This window comes from Cavia porcellus, unplaced genomic scaffold (assembly GCF_034190915.1).
Source record: "Cavia porcellus strain 051 isolate PalLab524CR breed Dunkin Hartley unplaced genomic scaffold, mCavPor4.1 scaffold_22, whole genome shotgun sequence".
NCBI classification, from domain to species: domain Eukaryota; kingdom Metazoa; phylum Chordata; class Mammalia; order Rodentia; family Caviidae; genus Cavia; species Cavia porcellus.
This window is the reverse complement of record NW_026947505.1, coordinates 23,474,237-23,500,175: the sequence shown is the minus strand read 5'-3', so window position 1 is coordinate 23,500,175 and position 25,939 is coordinate 23,474,237. Positions and strand designations below refer to the sequence as shown.

Here is a 25,939-nt window from a genome sequence, read left to right as displayed (position 1 = left end):
GACTTATAGAGGGACAAGATTTTGCTGTTTAAAGGTAACGAGGGGAGGATCTGTTTGTGATAAGTTCAAATACATCTAACTTTCAGTCAGTCATTTCCCTTTTTTACTAAGTAAAAAAGAGGTTTAACATTATATTCTGTTATGCATGCTGTCAAAGAATAGGGGATCAAGACAATTTTTAACCTAAGTTGCTTTTTACAAGTTTATCTATATTCTGTAGTAGAGCATTACGAATAACAAGGATAAGAAAAAATTGACTAATAAAGGTTGAGATGATTAAACGTAGCATCTCACCCTCCATACCTACGAATAAGCACCTTTGCCTCTCAAACCCAGAAAGCAATGCAAAATATTTATACATTCATCTTAGAAATGGGAAAACGAGATAATATTTGCTAATAAATGAAGTCAAATAGATGGGGCATACCTGCCTTGATATATTGTGCCTTGGGTACTGAAATCAAAGAGGGGTTCAAAAAGAATAAGAAGGAAGAAAATAGAATTGAGGAAGTAATGATAACACTTCCTCTTCTTTTGTAAGAAGTTTGTGTTCTGGTCAGCTTTTTGTGATAGTTGTGTGTGGCTGCTTGGAGCAGAATCCTCAACCTTTACTCAGAACACTATGAGTTTTCTGAATTCAGGAATAAAGAGACAGCTCTTGGATTTACTCTCTGTATGCTGCATGTAAGTACAGTCACTTCTCAGTTGATACATGAAAAGTAATTGTTTGACATATGAAGATGTATAAAAATTTATACCTAACATTCTCTTTGGACTAGTGCATTCTGAAATGTGTCTCTTGGGATGTGATATTTGCTCAACTCTTCGAAAGTCTGATGTTGTGAAGTATTGTGCTAAAAGCACTGCAATCCTGTTAAAGCTTTAAAGAAGTTGGATAAGCTCTTTTCTTTTCTTTCTTTCTTAACTGAGTGTTGTTGAACTGATAGTTGTTGGCATTGTTGATCACAGTTTGGTTTAGAAAAGCTCTATTTAGCATTTGTTTTGGTCCCAGGGTTCATATGGGGGCAACTCTATGTGGTCACACCTTTTTTTCTTTTTAGAGAAATTATGTTCAGTAGGGATAATCCCCTTTTGCTTGCAGACAACTGATGGGGAATTCTTCTCTCAAATAAAGGTCACAGGCCAGACAAAATATTCCTGGTATGAAACTGAAGGCTAGGTGGTGTTGGCATCTGAGGTTCTTGGCTTTTGGTATATGCTGAAGAATTTAACTGTACGAGCAGAGTCAGAGTCGGAATTTCTGTAAAGGTAGAAGACTTTAATTGTAAGAGTCAAAGCATCTTTGATGATACTAGTGGGTTTTATTAGTCTTTAGGGACCTATGAGTTCTGAATGCTCTCTTATGTATTATATAGTTGTATATACAGCCTAACTTTTCTACAATAATTTATTTTACATGGAATATAGAAACAGAAGATACATAGGTTTCTTTCTAGTCTTGTCATATAAGTGAGGGGGACAAGGAGTTCAAGTCTGTGCACTTGCTGATGTACTCTTTCCTTTTACCTTTTAATTGCTTTTCTTTCTTTTCTTTATATAGCAAATGTCTTTTCTCCACAAAGGTTGTGCATGAGCATTTCAGGCAAATTGCATCACGCAAATGCACATCTCCAGAGTATGGAAATAGGAAGTTCTTTCCTGCGGTAGTTTGTTGTGGCAATAAGAGATAAGAAATTACTTCATGACTGTTGCCTGAGACTTTCCTTTTGACTTGTGTGTCCTTCTTGAACAGCTCACTTCTGCTTTCCACCTGGCTTGGATGCTAGGCAGTGTGAACTGTTAGCCAAAATATGGGTTACCAATTTTCAAGTAGGTTTAATATGACAAATGCTTAACATGCTTGTGAAGAGAAACCTAAAAAAAATTTGAAGAAAATTCTGCAAATGGGGGAATTACTATACTTCATTGCTCAGAACAGTGGTTCTCACATTTGATGCCTTGATCAATTAATTGTTGAATGAATGCATGATTTGGATTGTTCATAAGAGGAGCATGTTATTATTTCCATCAACCAGGCACTTAAAGTAAATATTGGAAGAATGTGAAGTGAAGCAAGAGAGAATATGAAGATGCAGAATGAAGCCAAAATGTGCAGAAATGAGATGATTAAAAGACCCAAGTCAACAAAGTGAAAGGTGTGGCAGTATGATGTTTGATGTAAAGATGACGGTGAAGGTGATAGTGTGGACAGGGTAGAGTTGCAGATGGTGGAGGGGTAGTAAGTATGGTGGGGCAATAGAAGGAAAGGAGGTAGAAATGGTGACTGGTGGAGCTGCTGATGCACAAATGGTGATGGTGCAGATTTTGGATGTCGTGTTGGAAGCAATGGTGATAGAGTTGATGATGGGAAGGCGCTGTATGTAGTATAGACACACATGCACACTATACACACACACACACACACACACACACACACACACACACACAGTTTTGGGCCAACACATCTCTTTAAAATCTGTATCTACCATATAATAGTTCTATGATTCTTGTGCCCATAAAGTAGTGAGTTTAATATAGTTTAATATATTGATCTTTCTGGGTTGTTGTGTTTGATTAAAAATATGGTTGCCAAGTTCCTTTCATACTCTGACGATAAGCATTCACTTCAAATGGGATTGAGAAGTGGGCTTTTGGGAAAAGATGAGGAAGGGGAAGACATCACGTTCTTGAATGAGATTAGCACTGCTTTAAAAACAGTGCTCTTTCCCAGAAGCTGCAAACATAGAGAAGGTACCGTGTGTGAGGACCACATCCTCATCAGATTCTAAATAATCTGGCAACTTCATCTTGAATTTTCAGCTGCTAGAACTATGAGAAATAAACTTCTGTTGTTTATACACAACCCAGTCTATTGGCTGTAGTAACAGGAATGGAGCAAGACAAGCATTTATTAAAAATAAATGTTTACAAGCTTAGTCATTAAATTAGTTGAATAACTAGTGATATATATATGAATACTTTCAACAAAATGATATTTAATGGAAATATTATCATGATTTACTATTGTTACAAAAGCATGGACACAACTTTGCACTATGCAAAAATAACAGAGAAACAAGATTGAAGTGAAATATATTAAAATATATACAGCGAGTTTATAGCTATGGTCATTTTTATACTTGTACTTTTATGTTTTAAAAAAATTTAAAAATCAATTGTACCTACATGGCCCATTTTGATAATCTGAAAACAAAATAAATATTGAATGAAAATAAATGAACAATAATATGACTTTTTTGAAGCCCTTACTACAATAAAACAAAAGTAGTTTTTAGTGATACTGGGCTAAAGTTTATGATTCATTGCAATCTAAGAAATGACACAGCTTATGGTACTTAGTCTTTGTAGGGGGATCCCCTTTGAGATTCAGCCTGGCATAGAATCATATCAGCTCTGAAATGAGAACAAAGTATAAAGTGTCCCATCTGGAGCCATCTGGTCTGATTAATTTCTAGAATCAGATGAAAATAGGATTTCTTTCCTGAATAGTAATCTGTATAACTTTCTAGCAAGTCCAATAGTCAGCACAACAGTTTATAGTCCTACGTTGAATATAGATATCTCAGCATAAGATACTTTGTTTTATGAGACAGAGTCTTCTCTATATAACCCAGGCTGGCCTCATCATGATCCTCCTACCTTAATCTCTAGCATGCTATAATTATGGGCATGTGTTAGCACGCCTGTTTTTGTGACTCACTTCTAAAGAAAGTGTTGATATATCACTAACATTTTGGTTTAAATGAGGAGAAGTCATAAACATTGTTTTGTGGAGTCAAGAAGTAATTTCTGTAGTTAAGATCTTGGCACTGCCAATTCATAGTGTCAGCATGTCACTATGGAGACCCTTATCAGAGACGTAAGCAAATGCATTTTGGCCTGTAGTAAAGAAAGGAATTGTTTGCTTTTCTCTTAGAATATTGAATGAGAGATATTTGACAGAGAAAGAAGTGAAAGACTGCTCAAATTTTAGCAAAGACAAGTTTTCCAAATGGGCACATGTAACAAAACAGAAGGAATTAAAAGGTAAAATGTTAGCCAGTTAAAATCATCCTCAAATTACTAGAATCTCGAAATTACTAGAAATTAATAAATCTCAGAAAAAAACTAAAAAAATGACCATATCTTCTTTGAAATCAGTTGTTTAGAAACAAATGACTTAATCAATCAGACCTTAGTACAACGTGCAAAGTGAGTTGAAATAAAAAGAAAAGCACAGTAGAATTTGTAACTGATAGTTCATAGCGTATTCTGAATATTTTAGGTCTAGAGCGGAAAATTAAACAACCAATGATACCATTGAACACTTGATATGTTCTAACCAGAACATTTCTATTTGGCTACATTTAAATTTACAACTTCAGCCACCTCTCAAAGCAGTCCTGGGAAATAGTACTCTTGTCATTTCCACGAAACTCAAGCTTAGAGAAGTGAAATACCCTGATTCAAAACATTTCATGAAGTGGGGGTGGATTCTTAGTGTCGCTGACCTATTTTAAATAATACTACATTGCTTTTATTTGTACTAAATGTTTTATTACCCTTTCAGCCAAGAGTTAGGATACGAAGGGTAAGAAAGAGCAGATTAATTTTTTATTTTTGCCTTAATTGAAGTTTTTTTCTATTTCCATAATAAAGGGGTTGTGGGAGTCAAATGAGACTGAAAATGTTTTGAAGAAAGCAAAAAAATTTTATAAAAACAGTGGAGTCCTTTGTATACATCTGAGTCTCTCCCCATATACAGACTTAATTAGAATATGAGACCTTTACTGATATAAAAGGGTTAGATTAAAAGCAGCCTAGGGTGTTGTGTGTTAAATTGTGACAATCAGGTCCGGTGGCACATACTTGTAATTTTAGCACTCTGAGAGGCTGAGACAGGAGGATGGCAAGTTTGAGCCCAGCCTGCGAACTTTCCAAGACCTTATCTCAAAATTGAAAGAGAGAGACAGAGAGAGAGACAGACAGACAGACAGAGAGACAGAGAACTGCACACGTAGTTTAGTATGAAGATCTAGGTTTCATCTCCAGTAGTGAAATAAAAATATACATATATACAAATGAATAAACATTAAGTCTTATCCTTGAGTACCTCGGAATGTGTTCTTATTTGGAAACAGTTGTAATGGGTGTAATTAATTAAATTAAGATGAAGTCTTACTGCAGCAATGTGAGCTCTACTCTAGCATAACATGTCTTTATGTGAAGACAAAGATTTAAAGATGGAGACACACAGGGCGAGTACCATGTGGTGACGAAGACACATTAGAGCAATGTGGCTGCAAGCCAGGGTTCATCGCAGATTTCAGCACCGTCAGAAGCTAGAAAGAGGCCAGAAAAGGAGCTCCGCTTGCATCCCTACCAGGATTCAGAGAGATTACGGTCTCAGCAATGCAGACTGTGAAAGAATAGATTTCTCTTGCTTTTAGCCACTTAATTGTTAGTACCGTGTTATGACAGAATTAGAAACTAATTTGGGGGTTAAAGAATAAAAGTCATTTTAGTTAGTCATAAGCCCATCTACATTGCTGGCAAGCATTTCTAGGGACCAATTCCAATATGACTCATTTCTCTGACTTTAACCTGTGGCACTGGGCCTCAAACAGTAGATTCAGTTTATCCTTGAATGGGAATGAATAAGGACACTAAACAATGAAGCACATTTACAAAATGAAAAACAGGCTATTGCGACATCTATAAAAGGGCATTCTTTCAAATGAAGTCTAACTAAAATCCTGAGTTATTATGCCCGTGTGGTAATTTGCAATCTATGAAACATCAGTTTCTATTATATACTGAAGAAAAGTTCACATATTCTGAGTTGGAAAACAATACAGGGTGTTGGCTAATTGATCTAAATATAAAATCTAAGGCTCCAATACAAGCGTGTAGCAGATGAGAACTTCATAATTAAATGTTAGAATTTTCAGTTTAGTCTATAATTTTTTATTGTTTCAATTCACAATTTTAATTTGGTACCTCTATAGGTATTTTAGTGATAGTTTAAGTAGCCACGATTTAAAAAATGTTCTTGGATTTCTTTACAACATAAAAATCTCTTAAGTCTCCTATTCAAGAGAGTTTAAATTACCTTAAGGCGATTACCTCAATTATCACTAGTAGAACAACATTCTTATAACAAGAAGACATCATTGCGGAAGGCTAGTTCATTTAATCTGTGCAAAACTAAAATGCCTTTGTTTTTCCTCTTAATAAGTTTCTTCAGACTTCTTAATTTTATATAATCTTTTTCAAAATATTTAACACAAATTTGCAACTAGATTGATTCGCTCATACTTAAAAGTTTTTTTCCCTATCATAAAGGGTACTCATTAGGCATTTTATATATTACTCTCTAATGTCAGAGAGGAGTAAAACATTGAACCACATTTATATGTAAATGTAAATATCGGTACTGAACCTAGGTGTACAACAGGAAAAGACAGATGTCTCAGAAAGAATGCAACTCAACGCTATGCAGGAGTCTCGACAGTATTCATTTCTGTAAACTGTACTGTAATTCTCTGTAAGATGTCATGAGTCACCTAAGGACACTTTCTTAAGGAGGAATCTTTCAGTTTTTGGAAAATTAAGCAAATTTACAGAAGTCTGTAAACCTGAAAGTCAAACATTTTAGGTTACTTGTTTATGGTTATTTGGACAGCTCAAGCTTTGCCACAATATTGGGGAGGTTTGCAATAGTTTTGTGGGCTAATGAGAATATACGTAGTCTCATCAGTTGCTGAAACATGTTGGAAGATTCTGCTGAACTAGTAAATTAATGGTCGCAATGGGAACATTGTGTTCATTAACAACTTAGAATACAAGTTATTTATAATAGTTTTATTCTTTCTAGTCATTAAAATCATGAAGCTAGTGATATTAAAGGACTGGTACTTTATTAGGTCATAAATCCAAGATTCTCTTGCATATTGACAAAATAGAATTGTTCTCATTAGTGAGAGTTATTATTAATCATACAACACGGTGAAGACCCATTTATGAATATTTAACAGTTATTCATTGCGTACCTAACATGTTCCAGGTAATGCAGCAATGTATCAAGTATTTTATTATAACAGAATAGACAAGATCAGATCTGAAGTTCCCTGATAACCCTATGACTTACCATTACTTCTTCCTGGTTAGAGTAAATTACAATCATTCTGTCCAGGACAAGGATGTGAAAGGATCTGAACTTGAACTTATCTTGTAAACATAGTTAAGATTTTTCAGCTGGAGCTGATTTGCTCTGAAACACAGCCACCAAGACTTTTTGCACCTTGATTTTCAACATGATTAATCAACCACAGCAGCTTTTGCGTAGGAGATGGAAACTTGAAATAGGGATTGTTCAACAAGGTTTGAGCTAGCACTAGAGTACCATTTAACTTTATTTTACAAACATTCCAAAGTTGAGGACAAAGCAGTTTTCTTGAGAAGAATGTGAGGTCCCTAGACATTCTGAGCCATGAAACCAGTGCAGAGAGAGGCACCAAGAAATCACCAAAGCAGAGTAAGTAAGGTGAGCAAATGTGGCTCAGTGACTCCTGATTCCTTGTGACTGACTTTGCTTTCAAATTGGTGTTCCTAGTAGTAACAGGGTCCTAGGCATGAGGTAGGTCATTTTCACTGTGTTTGAAATCCTTCTGTATGCTCTGTACTGGCAGGAAGTTAGGGGGAGAACTTCTCAGGGTTGGTTTGATTTCGGCCATTGGGAAGCACCATCTACTTCCTCACAAGGCAGTGATTCTGAACATCGTGGAAAGCGGTGCCTTCTGGAGCATGTAGATGCCTCCCACCATTCTAGGTAACTCCTGGAACTTTCTGGGTAGAAAGCCCTACTGAGGTGAGTCCTAGAGTAATGCACAAGAAATATAGTTTAAGCAAGCTCTTGTTTCTAAGTGTAGCTCTGCTAACAGGCTGTATAGATTTACACGTCCTCAGTGGCTGTGTGGTTAACACACTATGTTTATTACTAAGAGATGGCATATTCCGTCCTCTTAACTGGCTCCAGGGAAGGATTAAAGTCTTTATATTTAGCATCTAATTTCTTAATCAAATAATTCTGGAAAATGCTATTATTAACTAGCTCCCCTTTTCTGACATGGAAATAGGTACAGAGGGTTTGAGAACCTAGGTCAAGGTCGCAGAAAAATATATAGTAAAGATTCCAACCTCTATATTTTGGATTTGGAGTTACAATTTGAACTTATGCCTTTTGATCTGAGAGTCCTGAGAGTCCACTAGCCTTAACAGTAATAGCATAATATAAAATAATATAACTAATATAATATAAATAATACAAAGATGCCAGGTGATTTCTTATATTTTAAATGACTTTGATTGATACCTTTTTAAGTATTACCCATTCATGGAGCTAAGAAGCCCAAGGAAGATTGTTTGGGTAGATAATAATTTCAAGTTTGCCTCAGCATTGAGGAAAACATCATTCCTAGACTTTTCCAGATCAAAGCTGAGGAGGTTTGAAGCTAAGAGCTATGGGGAATTTGCTTCCAGGAATTCAGGTTGAAAAGATGAAAAAAGAGATTAAAAGATAGGAAGGCACAGTTTTGAGAGGATGTACTTGAATAGTCTCCATTTATCCTTTCTGTTTATTACAAGACCAGAAAGAAATCTTGGGAAAAAATGATTACTGTATATTAAGTTAAATAAAAGGAGAGAAGAAAGAACCTTTTTAGATAAGTACTTTGATATGATTTCAGGAATAAATTTATGCTCTTAACTCTTGCTATTTATAGCATAAATTTAAAAATGAATTATTTTCCTTTAATGCACAAATAATGTGCTTTATTGCCAGTGACGCAGATAAGTAATGAGATGAATATTTCCCATTATCTTACAACCTTGCAATAATCATAGTTAATATTTTGCCATGAAATCTGCAGTGCTTTTTCCTTTTAAAATATTATGTGTTTATGTACCAAAACTAAGATAAAAGTACACTTTGATATATTTTAAATCTTATTTGTGGCACATTATATACTCTAGGTATAATAATTTACCATATGGAGAGTAATGGCAAAGCATTTTGGAAGAATAATAAATGGATTTGTGTCACAATCTCTTTGTTCATGATAGTTGACCGAGGGACAATTTGGGTATTTTAAAGTAGCAAATATTTCCAAGAGTTGACAAGTTTGACAAGTTTTCAGTCAAATACATGACAAACAGTTATGTAAATTAAAAAAAAGCTGAAATAAATGGAAGAACAAAAATTTGCAGAGGAGAGCCCCAGTGTGCATGTGAGAAGGCAGGTTTAGGGGCTGTCACAGCAGGTGGTAGTGACTATGTTTTGGAAAGAGGACCATTCTCATAACTTGCATTTTCTACACCTTTGGTTTGGTGTTTGGAGCCTGTAGAAGCTCACAAGCCCTGATCATGTGTTATTCATTGAACTTTCTGGTGCACACAAAGACAAAGTCAAATATGTAGCTTATGGGAAAGGAAAACGGTGAAGGCTTGGAAAATTCACCCCCTTAAAAGCTCCTGGGAAGACTTAGGCTGGAAAATGATTGCCTATTGTTGTTGTTTTGTTACTGGTGGTTTGGGAATTGAATTCAGGGCCTTCCACATGGTAGGCAAGTGCTCTAACACTGGACAAGAGCTATAATACATCCCCAGCACCCCCGACTCTATAATTTTAAGACAGGGTCTCACTTAGTTCTCCAGGGTGAGCTTGAAGTTGCGGTTCTGCTGCCAAAGTCTCCCAAGTAGCTGTGATCACAGACATGTACTACCATGCCTCGCACCTGCCTGTTTTTACTATTTGCATTCTGTTTAGACTACTTTCAGAGACATCATTTTGGTCAATTGTAGGACCTTTCTCACTACTTTGTCTCCTAGATTCAGCATGAATTTGAGTACTACTGATTATATCCTCCAACGCCAAACTGTTTTCTGCAAACTCCAAAACCCAAGGCCACTGGAGATATAGCTCTGTGGCATCTGCCTGGCATGAGTAAGGCCCTGAGTTTGATTTCTGGTACCCACAAAACACACACACACACACACACACACACACACACACACACACACACACACACATATATATACACATGCACACACACTCAAGGCTTTCTTCTTCGATCCGTCTCTCTCAAACGTCCCATTAAGCCTTTTAGCAATGACATTGTAGATGACTTGATTGTTGGCTTCTTGTTGGCTTCTTCAGAGCCAATAAGATTGTTGGCTTCTTCAGAGATGAAATTCCCTATTTTCAGTTATTGTCAACTGTTATTCTACAGTATTATTTGAACAACTATCTTTTCAATGTTGATCTAATGTTTTATGCCCACTTGGGGATGAAGCATTAGATTGCTGGTCAGTTTTCCTTCTCATAATCCTGACAATATTGTAACTGAAAAGTGCTCAAAGAGTTCTCATTGAATATTCTCTGGCTGGTTGCCTGACAATCTTTGGAGAATTCATGGAGGGTTGATCAAAGCAAAAGAGCTTGGTTAAATTTGACTTTTAAACAATAGCAGATTTCTTCCTCCCTTATTTAGGGGTTAACATTGTTTCATGTGGTGATATACTGGTATATTGTTTTTGGGTCAAGGCAGTTTTGTTGCTTAATACTTCTCTTATTAGCCAATCTGGTCATTCTTACCACCTTTTAACTCCAAACCGGAGACCCCCAGGGGATCTTGCTATGGCTAAGACTGTTCTTTGCCCCATCCCCAGAGGGCTGTGCTGCTGCTCTGTGATTGCCCAGGCATGTTGGACTAATCCTGCTGCAGAGACGTTCCCCTTGGTTGCCCTCTCAATGTGCATCCTTGTCTTCTGCATAAAGGAGAGTCTTAAATTCTTTTCCTACTTAAATGTCATTGTATGGTCTGGTGCTTTGAGTCAGTGTGACAAAGATTTAGGTTTTTTAATCTCATTATTATTTGCATGGAAATGATGTAGTATGGAAGTGTATGCTTCCTTTATCCTGGAGACGCCAGAGAAATTTCACATGTTCACATTCAGTGTCTATCTTAAGAGTTGGCAAGTTAGAATTTGTTTTTACCCAAAGTCTTTTCCTAAACTTTTTATCTTTGTTTTTATTCTATTCTTGGAGAAGGAGACCTTCTAAAATCCTAAATGCCTGTTCATATAAGACTTCTAAGCTCTGATTGCTTTACAAGTTGTTGAATGTGTTTATACTTATTTTTCTACATTTATACATTGTGCAATGCCCAGCAGATCAGACAGTAATGCACCCCGGGAGGAAACTGACCCTTAGGAAGGGTAATTGCACTACTAGTGAATGGCCAAGTTGAGACTGGAATTCTAATTAATTGTTTCTGATAGGAAGCTTTTCCCCTTTGGACCATCCTATTGTCCGATATTCAGCAGTAAATTATCTCTATGAATTTACAGTCTAGGTAAAGGTTAAGTTAAAGTCTACCTTTTGTTCCTTGGTGTTTATCAACTTAAATTATTCATGGTCATTCATTAGCTTTACTACAGCTTTGGAGGACCTTTTAAAGAGATCTTTGACAATTTACTCTGGTCCTGCCACTTTATGGATAGAAACCGAAGGGTATTTGTGATTTTCCATTTTTTGTCTGAATTGTTGATAGTAATGCAAATTCAGAGTCTAAACTTCTTACTCATAGACTTTTTCTGAAGTCATATCTGGGATAAAATGAGCCCATACTTTGAGTTGTTAGTTACTAACACCAGTGTGTGAATTAGCCAATTAGATCCTTCCAAATGGGAGATTGTAAGAATTGCTAAATCATCTGGTCTACCTGGTCCACAGCTCTGGATTGATAACTACCTTATACAGACCATCAAAATTGTTAGTTGCCCATCAACAAAGACTGTTGGACATTCAGCTTTTCTCATTTAAATGTCTTTCTATAAAATGAAGTACTATGCTTTGTTTATAAAGATAGTAAATTTCATGGTTTCTTTCTCCTAATACTGTTTTATGGCAAGATCTTGAAAGTGTAAGATATTAGGGCTGAGGACCATCACTAACTGTGAAAAAATTGAATGAATTGACTTAACTGAGCATCTAACTGACAACTTAGCCTTCTGTAACACTGAAGAGCATTAGGAAGTGACACTGATCTAGTTTTGTGGGCCTGGGCTTCTTAAGGCAGAAATTAATTGAAGGTAACAAATGCTAGGTTGTCAATTAGATCAAATTTTTAAATTCTTTTTGACCTAGTCTTCTCTATGATTCCACCGGGACCACTTCAAGGTCAAATGAACATCAAAATGTTGGAATGCATTTTGGCAACCTCTGGATCACTTTTTCTTTTTTTTCATGTACATAACATAATTTTTTTTTTTGCATTCTCCTTCCCTCAATCTTTTGATACTTTTCCCACTTGAGAAAGCTCTGTCTCTCTATTTACTATCTTTAATTTACCCTTTATTTATAATTTGGATATCTCATATGAGAAAAACTGTGATACTTAAGTTCATGTGTCTGATTTATTTCACTTAACATTATGGTCTCCAAACACATCTGTTTTCCTGCAGCACCAGCTGACCTTGCAGCCTGTCTTACAAGGGAGCCCCTCTCCCACGCTTTACTGCTTTCCTGAGCCACTGTCACTAAGTGGCAGCTTCTCTTGGGATCAGAGTGTATTTGCACCAGCTTTCTACCCTGGAGTCACTCTGGTGGTTTAGAAATCTCAGGAACTGAGGGTAAGAGAGAGCACTTACTTAGCACTCAAAGTGTGGGAATCCAAGCGGAACCTGGACAAAATGCTTGAGTCCTCAGTTTGATTCGCCAAGAAAGAGGATCTCTAGTGTTTTTCAAGATCAAAAGCTTTTAAACACAGAATCATTTAAAGCAATTATTTTAGCTTCTCTCTGCATTGAGCTTAGAAAAGCAAGTGTTTGTTATTTACAGGCTTTCAACAGAAGGGGCATTTGTCTCTAAAAATTTATCAACTGTTTGAAGAGAAGTGTGAAAAAGTCATGGTCCTGATAATTGGTTACTTTTTTCCTGGATGTGATATAATGAAAATTGAGGCCAAATTTTCACGGTAGGTTCAGGTTTTAAATATGGAAACAAAAGAGTTCTTTGTTGAAGTTCTCTTTTAGTCAGGAGGCTGGAGAAACTCCTGTGTTAACCTTCAGGACTAAACAAGATTTTTTTCTCTCTTACTTCTAAACCTTTTCTCTCAAAGGAGAATCAGAGTTTCTGAAGGCCCCATTCCGTGGCTGAACATACTTGAATAAGGAATGTAAGAGAAAATTCTTGGGTTACTGTTAAAGTTGCGTGCAATATAACTTTCTTAGGCAGATTGTTTGTTGAAAGAGTGACTGTCCTGGTAGTATTTTGTTAAAAGAAAAGCTATTTCCTACTCCTTTTTGGAGGCAGGGGGAATGGCTTGAATTGGATCTATTTTACCTTATTATTTTGCTTTTGCTTTAATTGCATTGTGCATTGGTTGTTGGTTATTGCTGTGTTCTATCAGAGAGGATTATCCTCACAAGGAAGTATTCTGGTGCGTAGTATTGCATTTCAATTGTTCTATGTCCACATAGCTCTTTTTCATTTTTCTTTTTGCCTGGGTTCGGAGAGTGTGCTCCTTGGACAAAGGTAGGTTGTACTGTAACTTTGCAGATGGAAGCTTCAGGTTAGCTGTGAGCTACTAGGAAGTTTTGATATCACAGAGTTGTGATTTGGGCCTGGAAGGACTTTGAAATTTGTCAGAGGAAAACAGATTCAGATCTGAAACAGTGTTGTGAGAGCTCTGATTGTAATTTTCTCAAATCTGTTTGTCTCGTCATTATTTTTCTCATTCTTCAGAGACATTTGTCTTTACCCAAAGATGATGTAGGTCTGTATGGCAATCAACCGAGTAGGAATTCCAGGAAAAATTAATCTATCTTTTAGCACATGACTGTACTAGAAAGTCATGACCAAGTTGTTTATGTGAATAGTTACCTAAAGATATTACTATTTTATTTTTAAAGGATTTTTTTCTATTATTTCTTAGAAAAGTTAGAATTTGAATGAACACCTTTTTGTTTAGTCTGGTGTGTAGGATTATGTTATTCTGTCACCTTTCAGATTTATGTTTCATTTTATTGAAAAGAAATGACTTAAATGTTAATTGTTGCTAATATAAGGCACCTGTCAGAGTTCTGAGTGTCATTCCATTTCACGTTAGCTAATCATAAAGTGTACATAGAAGCTCAGTAATACTACTGATTATGTATTTGGCTGTGTTTCAAAGCAATAACATCGAGTGCTTTGATTGCTTAATTTTTCTAAAATCATGCTAAGAATATAGTTATAGTGTAGAATGAGAACCGCAAGCATCATTTGCCTGACAGTATCCTTCTTAGAGGTGAGAATGAGAGGGCTGTAAAGGGTCTTAAGTCAAGTCACGGGACTGGCGTGTGGCAGAGAGAAAGAAAGACTCTCAGGGCTGCTCAGATTAACTTGCACTGTAAACTTCTAAGATGGGAACAGTTTCAATTTTGGAGAAATTTAATAAGTTCCGTTTCCCGATTGCTTGACCAAGAAGTTCCTTTTTCACAGAGCACTGGGGAAGCAATAATGGCATCACCAACACTTTAAAAATGTTCTTAACTTGCTCATCCTGTTACCACAATATGCACTTTTTAGTGAATGAAATGAATTTAACAATTAGATTTGGTTGTAATAGGTGGTTTATATCTGGAGAACAAAGAGTAAAGATGAAAATGAGGACTTAGAAGGCCATTGTGAATAATTATGGGCTGGTTTCAATAAAATGTTTGGGGTTGTTGTTGGCCTGAATCTTCAGAAGAAAACATAGACTCAAATCCTAAAAAAGATACTTAGGTGGCACAGGAATGAGAGACTTCTTAACATTTGATTGGTAAACTATCAATGAATGCGAAGAAATTAGAAATGACATGGAGCGCTGAACAATGGCCCTCTTTTCACTATGTCTCAATAAGGCCTGCCCAAGTTATAATTATTCTGTCAGTTCCAAAGAATGTGTTTCTGGAGTTACCATTTTATGTAAAACTAAATTTATCACTTATTAAAGAAAGATACATCCAAAGCAAACACTCATTAAATTTCAGTTCAAATTAACTTAGCCAAACAGAATTCATTAGGCTTCTATTATTCTCCTCAGAAGCATGCAGGAGCTCTGAGGATGGAGATTTACATTGGCCATCCCGACCTGTATTTTCAGCACTTAAACTGTGGTTGGCACAAAGTAGTTGCTCAATAAATCTTTACTGCCTAAGCTAATTTAGTTTAATTTATCAACTAGTCAGTTTATAATTGGATTGGTAGTTCAGATGTACAATAAACTTTAAACATTAGTAACAATACATGATGAAAAGTTATGCTTATTTTGTCTCAAGACTTCCAGGCTCCTCTATACAGTTCTGTACAGTAGCAACAATTGTATCCATTTATACCATAGCCTTCTAGAATTCATATGCATATTTGAGGATATAAATATATTTGTATACATGTAAGTGTATATATATATATATTATACATATATGATACAGTTGAGCCTTCATATCTACAGATGTGTTGTATTCAGTGTCAGCCAATATTAGACATGAAATATTTTTAAAAAAGTATCCATACTGCATATGTATAGACATTTTTATCATTATTCACTAAACACTATAGTGTAACAACTATTCGCATAGCATTTACATTATATTAGGTATTATAAATAATCTAGAGACTAAAGTATTTGAGAGTATCTATATAGGTTCTATGCAAAGTGCTACACCGTTTCATATAAGGGATTGAGCATCTGTGGATTTGGTATCTGAGGGTGTTCAGGAACCAAAACCCCCTGAATACCAAGAAACACTTGCATATAGAAATGCATATATTGTCATAGTCTTTCTTTTTTGCACACTATATTGACTGTTTTGCATACTATATTGATTGTTTTGCATTTTGCTTTTGTTCACTTAGTAACTATTTTATGAATTCATTTTGAGAATTGTTTTTAACAAACAAAAGCTGAATCTCATTGACATTTTGCTTTTCATTTCTTCATGTTTGAGGTTGACCATCTTTTCATATGTGGATAAGCCATCTATGTTTCTTTTCTATGAACTGCCTTTTCAAGTTCTTTGTAAATTTTTTTCCATTGGTTTAATGGTCTTTTATAACTGATTTCTAAGAGGTCTTTATACATTAGGGAAATGAGCTCATTGTCATTTGTTTTGAAATATTTTTACCAGTTGATCATTTGTTGTTTGACTTTATATGGTATTATACTTTTCTGCATGGAAAACAAAACAAAACATTTTTATGTAGTCTACTGTACTAATCTTTTTGGAATTTGGGTTTTGTATGTTGTTTAGAGAAGAAATAAATTTTTCTACATTTTCTTTTAATAACTTCATGATTCTATCTTATGTATTCAAATATTTGATGTAATTTATTTCAGTGAAAGGTAGCTTTATTTGTTATTTTCCAGATGACAATTCAGTTGAAAAGACACTCATGCTATTTGTTTTATATTTTAAACTTTTATGAGTTTAAGTATTCACTTAAAGCATTAAATTTATTTTTATGGAAAATTGCAAACATAAAAATAGACAGGAAAATAAAATGAAACCCTAGAGTTCCTATCATGTAGCTTCAGAGTTTTCAACATAAGCAATGTTGTCTTTTCTCTACATTAGTTAGAAAAAATCATAACTGTCATATTTCAGAAGTTTTAGTATGCATCTGCTTTACTTAGTGGTACCCCAGAGGTAAACTCTGAGATAAAGACTTTAATGAAAACAATTTATTTGGAAAATACATGTCAGGAAGTGGGGAGATGAGGGAGGAAAAGGAAGAAAATCAGGAAAAGGAGTATCACAAGGCCTGCTCCTACCGAATTTAGCTTAATCCTACTGAAGAACTCTTGGAAGTGGTAGTCAACGTGTGCTCTGGTGATATACATATCCTACCAAACTGAGATCTATATTCACTAACCTCTAAAGTGGTAGAGTCAGTGATGCTGGTTTGTGGGACTGGAGAGGGTACCTGTATGAATTCCACAGCTCTTCAATTCCACAGCCCCACTTGGGGCTTTGAGGATCATAGACATCCTCAAGCAAAGGGACACGGATGCTATGAAGTGGAAATTGGTCAGGTATCCAAGGCAGTGGTACAAACTAAGGACATTTGGATGTAGAGCTGAGTCTGCTACTACTTTTAAAAAGCAAAGTCACTACCATTAGTGCATATTAAAAAACACCAAATTCCCCAATAATATCAAATAGTGTTCAAATGTCCATGATTTCTTGATGTATTTGTTTTGTTTTTGCACAATTCATGTATTATAATTGTTAATATATTTTAAATTGCTTTTAATTTATAGTTTCCCTATATCTTTTAAAAGATTTTGTTTTGTTATGTCTTTTTGAGACAGGGTCTCACTATGCAGTTCAGGGTGACCTTGAGCTCACTTTGTAGCCCAGGTTGGTCTTGAACTTGCAACTGTCCTTGGCTTTGGCCTCCAGAATGCTGGAATTAGAGGTGTGCACCACCATGCCTGGCTTTTTATAAAGCTATTTTTACATATCTTTTCTATGATAATAAAGTAATGGGAAAAATAAAGGACCCAAGTGGCAAGTCACAATTTCAACTTGGAAATAAATATTATTTAAATTTTTCTGCTATACTGCTTCTCCCAAAATACTAAAACCGGTGATTACAGGGAACAAAAATTATACAAAGTAATTTTGCTTCTATTCTTTGTATCTTTCTGTTATTCTGTATCCTGTGAACTTGCTGATGCTTATGAATACATGGAAAATCTGATTCACTAGAAAACAATGTCAACCTAATTAATTTAATGTTTCTAACAATTTAAATGTTTTTATATTTCTTCAGTATATTTATGAATAGAAGTAATTACCTAGATGATGGTACACATTATTATACAATGCTGCATTGGTTCATGAATTCTTTTATTTGGAAACAATTTGATTCACAAACAGAAGCATTTGCAAAATTTTGTTTGGTTTGTGAACTCTGCATTGGGTGATGAACATGACCTTGGTCACCTTTCCCACACAAACTTGAATGTGCTCATTTTTTCTAGATTAAGTTCATGAAACGATGTACCACTGTACATAAGTTATGTTTATACTAGCACTTTTTAAAAATTAGTATTCTGTATATATTAGTGGCATGTAAATTTGTTGAGCTAAAGATGTAGCAATGCTCAAAATATTCTGCATTAAAATATAATTGTTTTCAGAAAGTGTGACAACAATCTACAATTGCAGAAAATATTTGTCAAGACATGCCTGATGAAAGAACATAATTCAAAATATATAAGATATTTTAAATTTCAACATTGAATAAATGAACAACTTGATCAATAATTGGGCAAAATATCTCAACAGATATCTTACCAAAGGAATATAGGGAAGATATCAGAAATATGAAAGATACTCAGCATCATATAACAGGAGTGAATTTCTAATGAAAGTAACAATGAGATACATCTACATACCTGTTAGAATGGCTCAAATACAAAACACTGACAACACTAAATACTGAACAGTATGTGGATCAACAGAGACTCTCATGCATTGCTGGTAGGAATGTGAAATAAAGACTACCAATTTGGAAGACAGTTTGGCAGTTTCTTAACAAAACTAAAAATACAGTTACTTTATGATTTAGCAGTTATATTCCTTGGTATCTATGGAAATGAGTTGAAAACTTATTTCAACACCAAAAACTATATACAAATGTATATAGCAACTTCATTCAAAATTGACTAAACTTGAAAACAAAGAAAATGTTTTTAGTAGGTAAATGGAGAAACTGTTAAATCAAGGTAATGGAATATTAGCCAGTTCTAGAAAGAAATGAGTTATTGAGCCAAGAAAACACATAGAGGAACCTCAAATGTATATTACTAGGTTAAAGAACCCAATCAGAAAAGGTTACAAACTGTGATGTTCTGGAAAAGGCAAAACTGTAGAGATAGTGAGAAGACCAGGGGTGTCAGGGGCTATTGGGGAGGAGAGGAGTAGAGGAACAGCATAGAGGATTTTTAGGGCAGTGAAACGATTCTGTTATTATAATATGACATAGACTACATGTCAGTACATGTTTGTCAAATCTCAGAGAAGATACAACATGGAAAGCAATCACTTCTGTGAACTGTGGGCTTCTGGTAATCTATTACTTAAGGTAAAACATATGTACCCCCTCTGGGGCCATGTTGACAGTGGATGAGACTGTGTGTAGGGAAATCAAGGGGTATGCAGGAACTTGGTAGTTTCTGCTCAGTTTTCCTGTGAACCTAAAATTGCTCTAAAAACTAAAATCTGTTTAAAAATATAACCATTGAGATTTGCTTTGGTTTTAATACTGTGCTTATATCATGGGCACCATTATTCTTTAATGAAAACATCAGGTAGTTTGGTACCTGGCAGGCATACAAGAGGTATTTAATAAAAATTTGCTGCATAATGTATTTCATAAAAGAATATGTCAGCAATGCAGTCTGTTCTTCACAAAATTCAGTGTGAAATTAGAGAATCTATTTTCTGAAATAAAAACTGTCAGAGATCCACATAAACTCAGATTAGTGAGCACTAGTAAAATAACTAGATATAGTCACCTGATCAGAAGTGGACCTGGCTGCTTTACCTCACTCAGTGAGCATTTAAGAGGAATATATCACGTTACTTTTAATAGATTCTGAACACATGATTGGAGCTTGTAAAGTTACATACGATGCTGGTTCTTGGACTACTTCTGACTTCGTCTTTCACACTCTTCCCTTTCTAGTCACATTGGTTTCCTTCTGTTTCTCAAACTCATGGAGGATAATTTCTCACTAAGATGTTTAAAAAACAAAAGACAGCTTCACTGAGGCCTAATCAATATTTAATGAATGCCACACTTTAAAGGTTATAATTTCATAAATTTTGATGTACAGTATGTGTACATGAACCATCAACAAAATCCACAAAATGTAATTCTTCTTTCCTCTAACACTCTCCTGTTTTCTGCTCCTCTGGCAACCACTGATTTACTTTCTGTTACTGTGAGTGACTTTGCATTTGCTAGAATTTTATGTTCTCTTTTGTGTCTAACATCTCACACACCACAGTGATTGGGGGTCCATCTATGGTGAGCACATTTTTCTGTTAGATTTTAAATTAATTTATCAAATTGTTTATATTTGGTGCTCTATCTTTTAGAATCAATCTTTACCTACCTAGTTTTGAAAGTATTATTCTGTGTTTTCATCCAAAAACTTCATAGTTATAGCTGCTATATTAGATATTTAAGACATTTAAAATTAATTTTTTTATGGGACACATATCAATTAATATTTATTTTTCATGTATATACACATATATGCATATATTTGTAGCTCTGTTTTATAAAATACTTTACTTTTTCCATAAAATTTCTGTGGCTACTTTACTGATTATATAAACTGACTCATATATGAGTGTTTCTTAATTATCTATTCCATAACACTGATTGACTTGTCGTTTGTACCTGAGTACAATCTTTGTAGTAAATTTTGAAATTAGAAAGCACAGTGAGTCATCCATCTTTCTTTCCTTTTCAAGATAACTTTTGTTACTCAGCATCCTCTGCATTTTCACCAAAATTTTAGGATCAGATAGTCAATTTCTACACAAAATACCTACCAGGATTAGGTGTAATTTAAGAATACACACTAATGTGGGGAGAATTCATATGTGAATAACAAGTGTTGATCCATGAACACAATGTACCTCTTCATTCGTTAGATCTTCTTTAGATCTCACAGCAGCATTTCATAGTTTTCAATGTACAGCTGGTGGTTTGGTAAAGGGAATTATTTTTGAAATTTAGTTTTTCTGTTTCATTTTTTAAAAATTTTATTTTGAAAAGAATAAAACCAAATGATAAAGAACACAAAATAGGGTCATTCAAAGTAAAAGGATGGACATAGCACATGATTAAAACCACAATACAAGGTGATCTACAATGGTTACTATGATGTCTCTTGTTGTCTTCAATAGAATTGTGTATATCATCAGGCGTAGTAAAATTGAACATAGCAGTACAGAGCAGAACAATATCAATAAAAACAAAACATTGGAGTCATATAGGACTTCAAAAGCATTAATAGTCAAACCAGAATGGGTATCCTAGGGAATCCTCACGTCTTCAGAGTAGTTGCCTATACTCTCAGACTTGATACTATCAAACATAACAGATTCGGATAAAATCAATCAAGACAAGACTGCAATCTAAAACACCAGATTCAAATAAGATCAGTCATAATAAGACAGAGTAAGTAACAGGGTTTCAGATTAAGATAATAGGAAATTAAGAATGGTTACCTTAGTATATCCTGCTGTCTGTGCTCTCAAGTCTAGTACAAGTAGACAGACTGGAACAGGATATGACCAAACTAAACAGGGTGATGAGAACAACTGGATTTTAAATCATGATACACTATTAACAATGTCCTCTGCCTCCCCTTTTTAGACAATTCCTCTCCTTTCACTTTGCATTGTACACTTTGTATCCCACTAACTCCTTTATTTTTTGGATTGGGGAGGCAACCCACTATTCACCAAAGTGGTTCTGAACCTTTTTAGCCCTGAGTTTGATATCAAGTTGTATCCATTTACATATAAGAGCCTTAAGGTTTTCCTTCCTTATAGCTGAGTAGTTCTCCACTGCACAAAAGTGTCATGTCTTTCCAACCTATCTACAGTTGCTGGATGAGCTGTCCCTATTTCTCTCTGGTTCCCTGTCACATAGAGCATTATTTTCTCATCTTTTATTTTCAATCCATAAACCCTCTTTCAGGTTGATTGTATTTCCTATACATAGCATCTTGATGGACCCTATTTCCTGATCTACTCTGCCTGTGTTTCTTTTTGTTAGTGTATTAAGGCCATCTATGTTAAGAGATTATAGCCAACCTTCTCTGCCTCATTTCTGCAATGCTATTTTTCTGCCATTGGTTGTCTACTTTTCACCTTTATTCCACTGTCTGCTCTGTTCATTGAGGCCTCTACCACTTTTCCTGAAACCATGGTCTATTTTTTTTTCCTCTCTCACTAGAATGTCCTTCAGTATTTTTTGTAGGGTTGGATTAGTGCTCACAAACTCCCCCAGTTCCTCTTTGCATGGAAGCACCTTGTTTCTCCATTAATTTTGAGGTATAGTTTTTCAGGGCACATCAATCTGGGTTGGAGGATATTTTCTTTCAAGGCTTGGAATACTTTGCTCCATACTCTTCTTGATTTGATGGTTTGTTTTGAGAAGTCTGTCGTGATTCTGATGAGTTTTCCTTTATAGGTGATCTGTTTCTTTTCTCTGACAGCTTTTAAAGTTTTGTTCTTATGTTGGATTTCTGGGATCTTGATTATTATATGTCTGGGTATAGCTCTGTTTTGGTTGTAGGTGGCTAGAGTTCTGTATGCCTCACTTATCTGAATATCATTTTCTTTTCCTATGCTTGGAAAGTTTTCCTTAATTATTTCTGTAAATAGCCTTTTTATTTCCTTTGTGTTTATCCCTGCTTCTTCACTCACATTTTTTATTCTTAAGTTATAGATCCTCTTGTCATCTTCTAGCCTTTGTATTTTTACTGCCTGTTTCCTTGTTATTTTTAAGGGTTATCCTTCTTTAAAACTGACTAGTGTTCCATTATATAAAAAATATAACATCATTTTTATCCTTTGCATAGTTGATAGGTGTTTGGGTTTCTTCAAAGATTTAGCTTTTATGAATTGTGCTGCTATACATATGGGTGTACATATATTGCTAGGGGATGCTATTGTCAATTCTTCTGGGAAAATATCCAGAGGGGAAATTGCTAGATTAAATGGGACCTTCAAATCTAGGTTTCTGAGGAATTTACACACTGATTTCTACAGTGGTTATACCAGTCTATACTTCCACTGGCAGTGAAAAAAGCTTCCACAGTCCCACCAACATTTGTTTTTGGTTGATTTCTTGATGAAAAAACATTCTTTCTGGAGTGAGGTCAAATCTTAGTGTTGTTTTAATTTGCATTTCTTGAATAATTAGTGATATTGAACATTTTTCATGTATTTATTTGTCATCTTTATTTCTTGAGAAGTGCCTGTTCATGTCAGATTCTCATTTTTGGACTGGGTCTTTGAATTTGAGGGGCTTGATTTTTTAAAATTCTTTATATGTTATAGATGTTATTCTTTTGTCTGAAGGATGGGTGGCCCAATTTTTTTCCTGTTCTGTGGGTTTTATTTTTATTCTGTTGGTGATTTCTTTTGATGTGCAAAAACTTTTTAATAAGAAGAGATTGCAGGGGCTGGGTATTTAGCTCAGTGGCATAAGCACCTGCCTTGCAAGCAGGCGGTTGTGAGTTCGATCCCTGGTACCGATAAAAATGAAAAAGACAAAAAAAAAAAAAAAAAAAAAAAGAAAAGAAAAAGAAGAGATCCCAGTTGTTGATTCTTTGAAGTACTTCTCATGCAGTTTGGGGTTTGTTTATGAACTCTATGCCTACCTATATGCCTTCAAGATAAAAACAACATATTTTTTTAAAGAGGAGTAGTTTCATCTTTTCTGTGCCTTTGAGTCATATTTTTCTAATTTTATTACACTACATAGTATTGGCAGGACAATGATAATAGAAGTAAAAAGATAAGACACTTTTTGCCTCGTCCTCTGTCATAAGTGTGTGTTAAATATAATACCACAAACATGATTTTAGCTCTAAGTTTCTGTAGATAGTCTTCTATAATTTGAAGTTCACTTATACTACTTGCATGCTTGGTGGCTTTATTTGATTTGATTTTAATCATAAATACATTTTGAATTTTTAAAAATGTAGCATATGCATCAATTAAACTGACTTTACTGTTTCTTTTTGTTATGTTAATATAGTGATTTGTTTATTGAATTTCAAATGTGAAACCTGATATAAACATCACATAGTGTTTGTTATGGTTTGTGTCTAGAGTTTGTGTCTAAGCCTCATGTAGTGATAGGGCAGGCAGTCTCTGGAGATGGTTAAATCAAGAGTTTGTGATTGACTCATGATCTAATAATATCCTGACCTAGGGTGGGTAGCTTGTATTCATTATAATGGATGAAAAAAGGTCTGTCTTGCTCTCTCATTGCTTTTGATGTCTTCTGCTGCCATGAACTATTGCCTTGTGTCATATGTTACCCTGCCTTGGAGCCAGCCAATTATGGACTGAAATATCTATTTTAACTTTGGGTGTCAGGTATTTTGGTTCAACGACAAGAAAAACAACTAAGACAAAATTTGTTACCAGAGAAGTGGGATCATTGTGATATTACCTGACCATTGTGAATCAAGAGCCTTTAGAGCTAGCTCATGGGAAGGAAAAGAGTTAGGAAAGACTAGAGTTGCTAGGTGAAAAAGTAGAGCTGGAATGGCTTAGGCTGTACTGTATGAGAAAATGTGGTCAGAACTCGGGAGACCAGAAGGCTGATAGAAGTCCCACCACTAAAAACAAGGCTCAGGAGGTTTCTGCTTGGAAGAAGGACTGCATTGATAGTTGGACTCCAGATGATATCTGTTATGGCTTGTCAGAAAGTTTGTCTTCATTTTACTCATGTCCAGAGACTGCCCATGACTGAGATTAAGGGTGGCAGGCTATTTAATCTGCAAGAAGGAAATTCAAGGTGGTCAAATGTTGATTTGGTGGCCTGCCTACTGTTGGGGTTTTTAAGCTAGATTTATGTTGATAATCAAGAGCAAAGAGCCCAAAAGAATGTTTTAAAACCTTGTGAATTGGGCCAAAAAGGAAGATCCATAGTAAAGCTGTGAACTATAAAGATAGAGCAGAGGAGACCTTGATTGCTGAGAAGGAACAGGATAGAAAAATGGCTGGAGAGAATAACAGGAAGCAGCAGGACTCACTCTTTGCAACCTGAAAATTGGAAAAGCAAAAGACTTTCCTTTGAAAGAAAGCCCCGGAATGTTCCAGAATGGCAGCAACCTAGGGAATTTGTTTCTTGGAATTGGATTCAGAGTGCTCAGTTATCCAGGCACTCAACTCCTATGGCCAAGAGAGAGGAAAACCTGTTTACTGCTCTAGCTGGCAGTAGACCTTGTATTATCCACTTGGTGCTGGTTTTAGATACACGCAGAATGAAAACCTTGTGGAGTCAGCGAGCCTTCCATCCAGATTTCAGAAGGTTTGGTTGGCCAGACAGTTAGCTGCTGACAGGACAGGGCAGTGTGTGAAACTGTGAGTGTCAAGCCAAAGGTGCAGTAGAGACCCCAGAAATTTGGAGATGCTAGAAACATGGATTGTCTCAGGAAAACTGCAAGGAAGGGAGCAGAGTTGCTTCAATAGAGAAGCCATGAAGGCTACAACCACCAGTAGTGCTGAAGGTGTGGAGCCTCCCAAGGCCTTTGGAGTTCAAGTATTGCCAAAGATTGCCTTGCATGCTGCTCATGGAACTACAGGACTTAATGTTTGTCCTGCTTGATTTTGGACTTGCCTTGGTCCCATTCCTTTGTATCTTCCTGTTTATAACTTTTGGAATAGAAATGTTTATCTTGTGCCATTGAATGCTGAAAGTGTTTAACTTTCTTATCATTGGTACAGAGGTTCACAGATAAGAGTGTTCCTTACATCTCAGAGGAGATGTGGGACTTGGGACTTTTCAGCAATACTGAAACTGTTAGAATTTGACAACCCTTAGAGATAGATTAAATGTTTTTTGTGTAAACAAATGTACATGAGTCTTTGTGGAGCCATGGGAAGAATGTTATGGTTTGTGCCTGCAGGTTCGCCCAATCCTCATGCAGTCATTGAGGATAGGCTTTTTGGAGGTGGCTGAACCTAGAGTTTGTGACTGATTCATGGTCCAATACTGGAATTAAAGGTGTGAGTGCTGCATCCACCCTAGGATGGATAGCCTACATATAGTGTAAGGAACAGAAAGAGGCTTACTTTT

General features: G+C 35.5%; 1 protein-coding gene across 2 annotated transcripts in view; it reads left to right on the top strand.

Annotated features, from left to right (window-relative positions):
* Positions 1 to 597: 597 nt before the first annotated feature.
* The window catches only part of Ipcef1 (interaction protein for cytohesin exchange factors 1), a 177,754-nt gene continuing 152,412 nt past the window's right edge, over positions 598 to 25,939 (top strand). Inside the window, exon 1 of one of the 2 annotated variants that reach the window (XM_023564559.2) lies at positions 598 to 684. The gene's annotated coding sequence lies outside the window, so the exon portion shown is untranslated. The remainder of the gene's footprint in view (positions 685 to 25,939) is intronic. The other variant, XM_063232927.1, reaches the window with a different exon arrangement.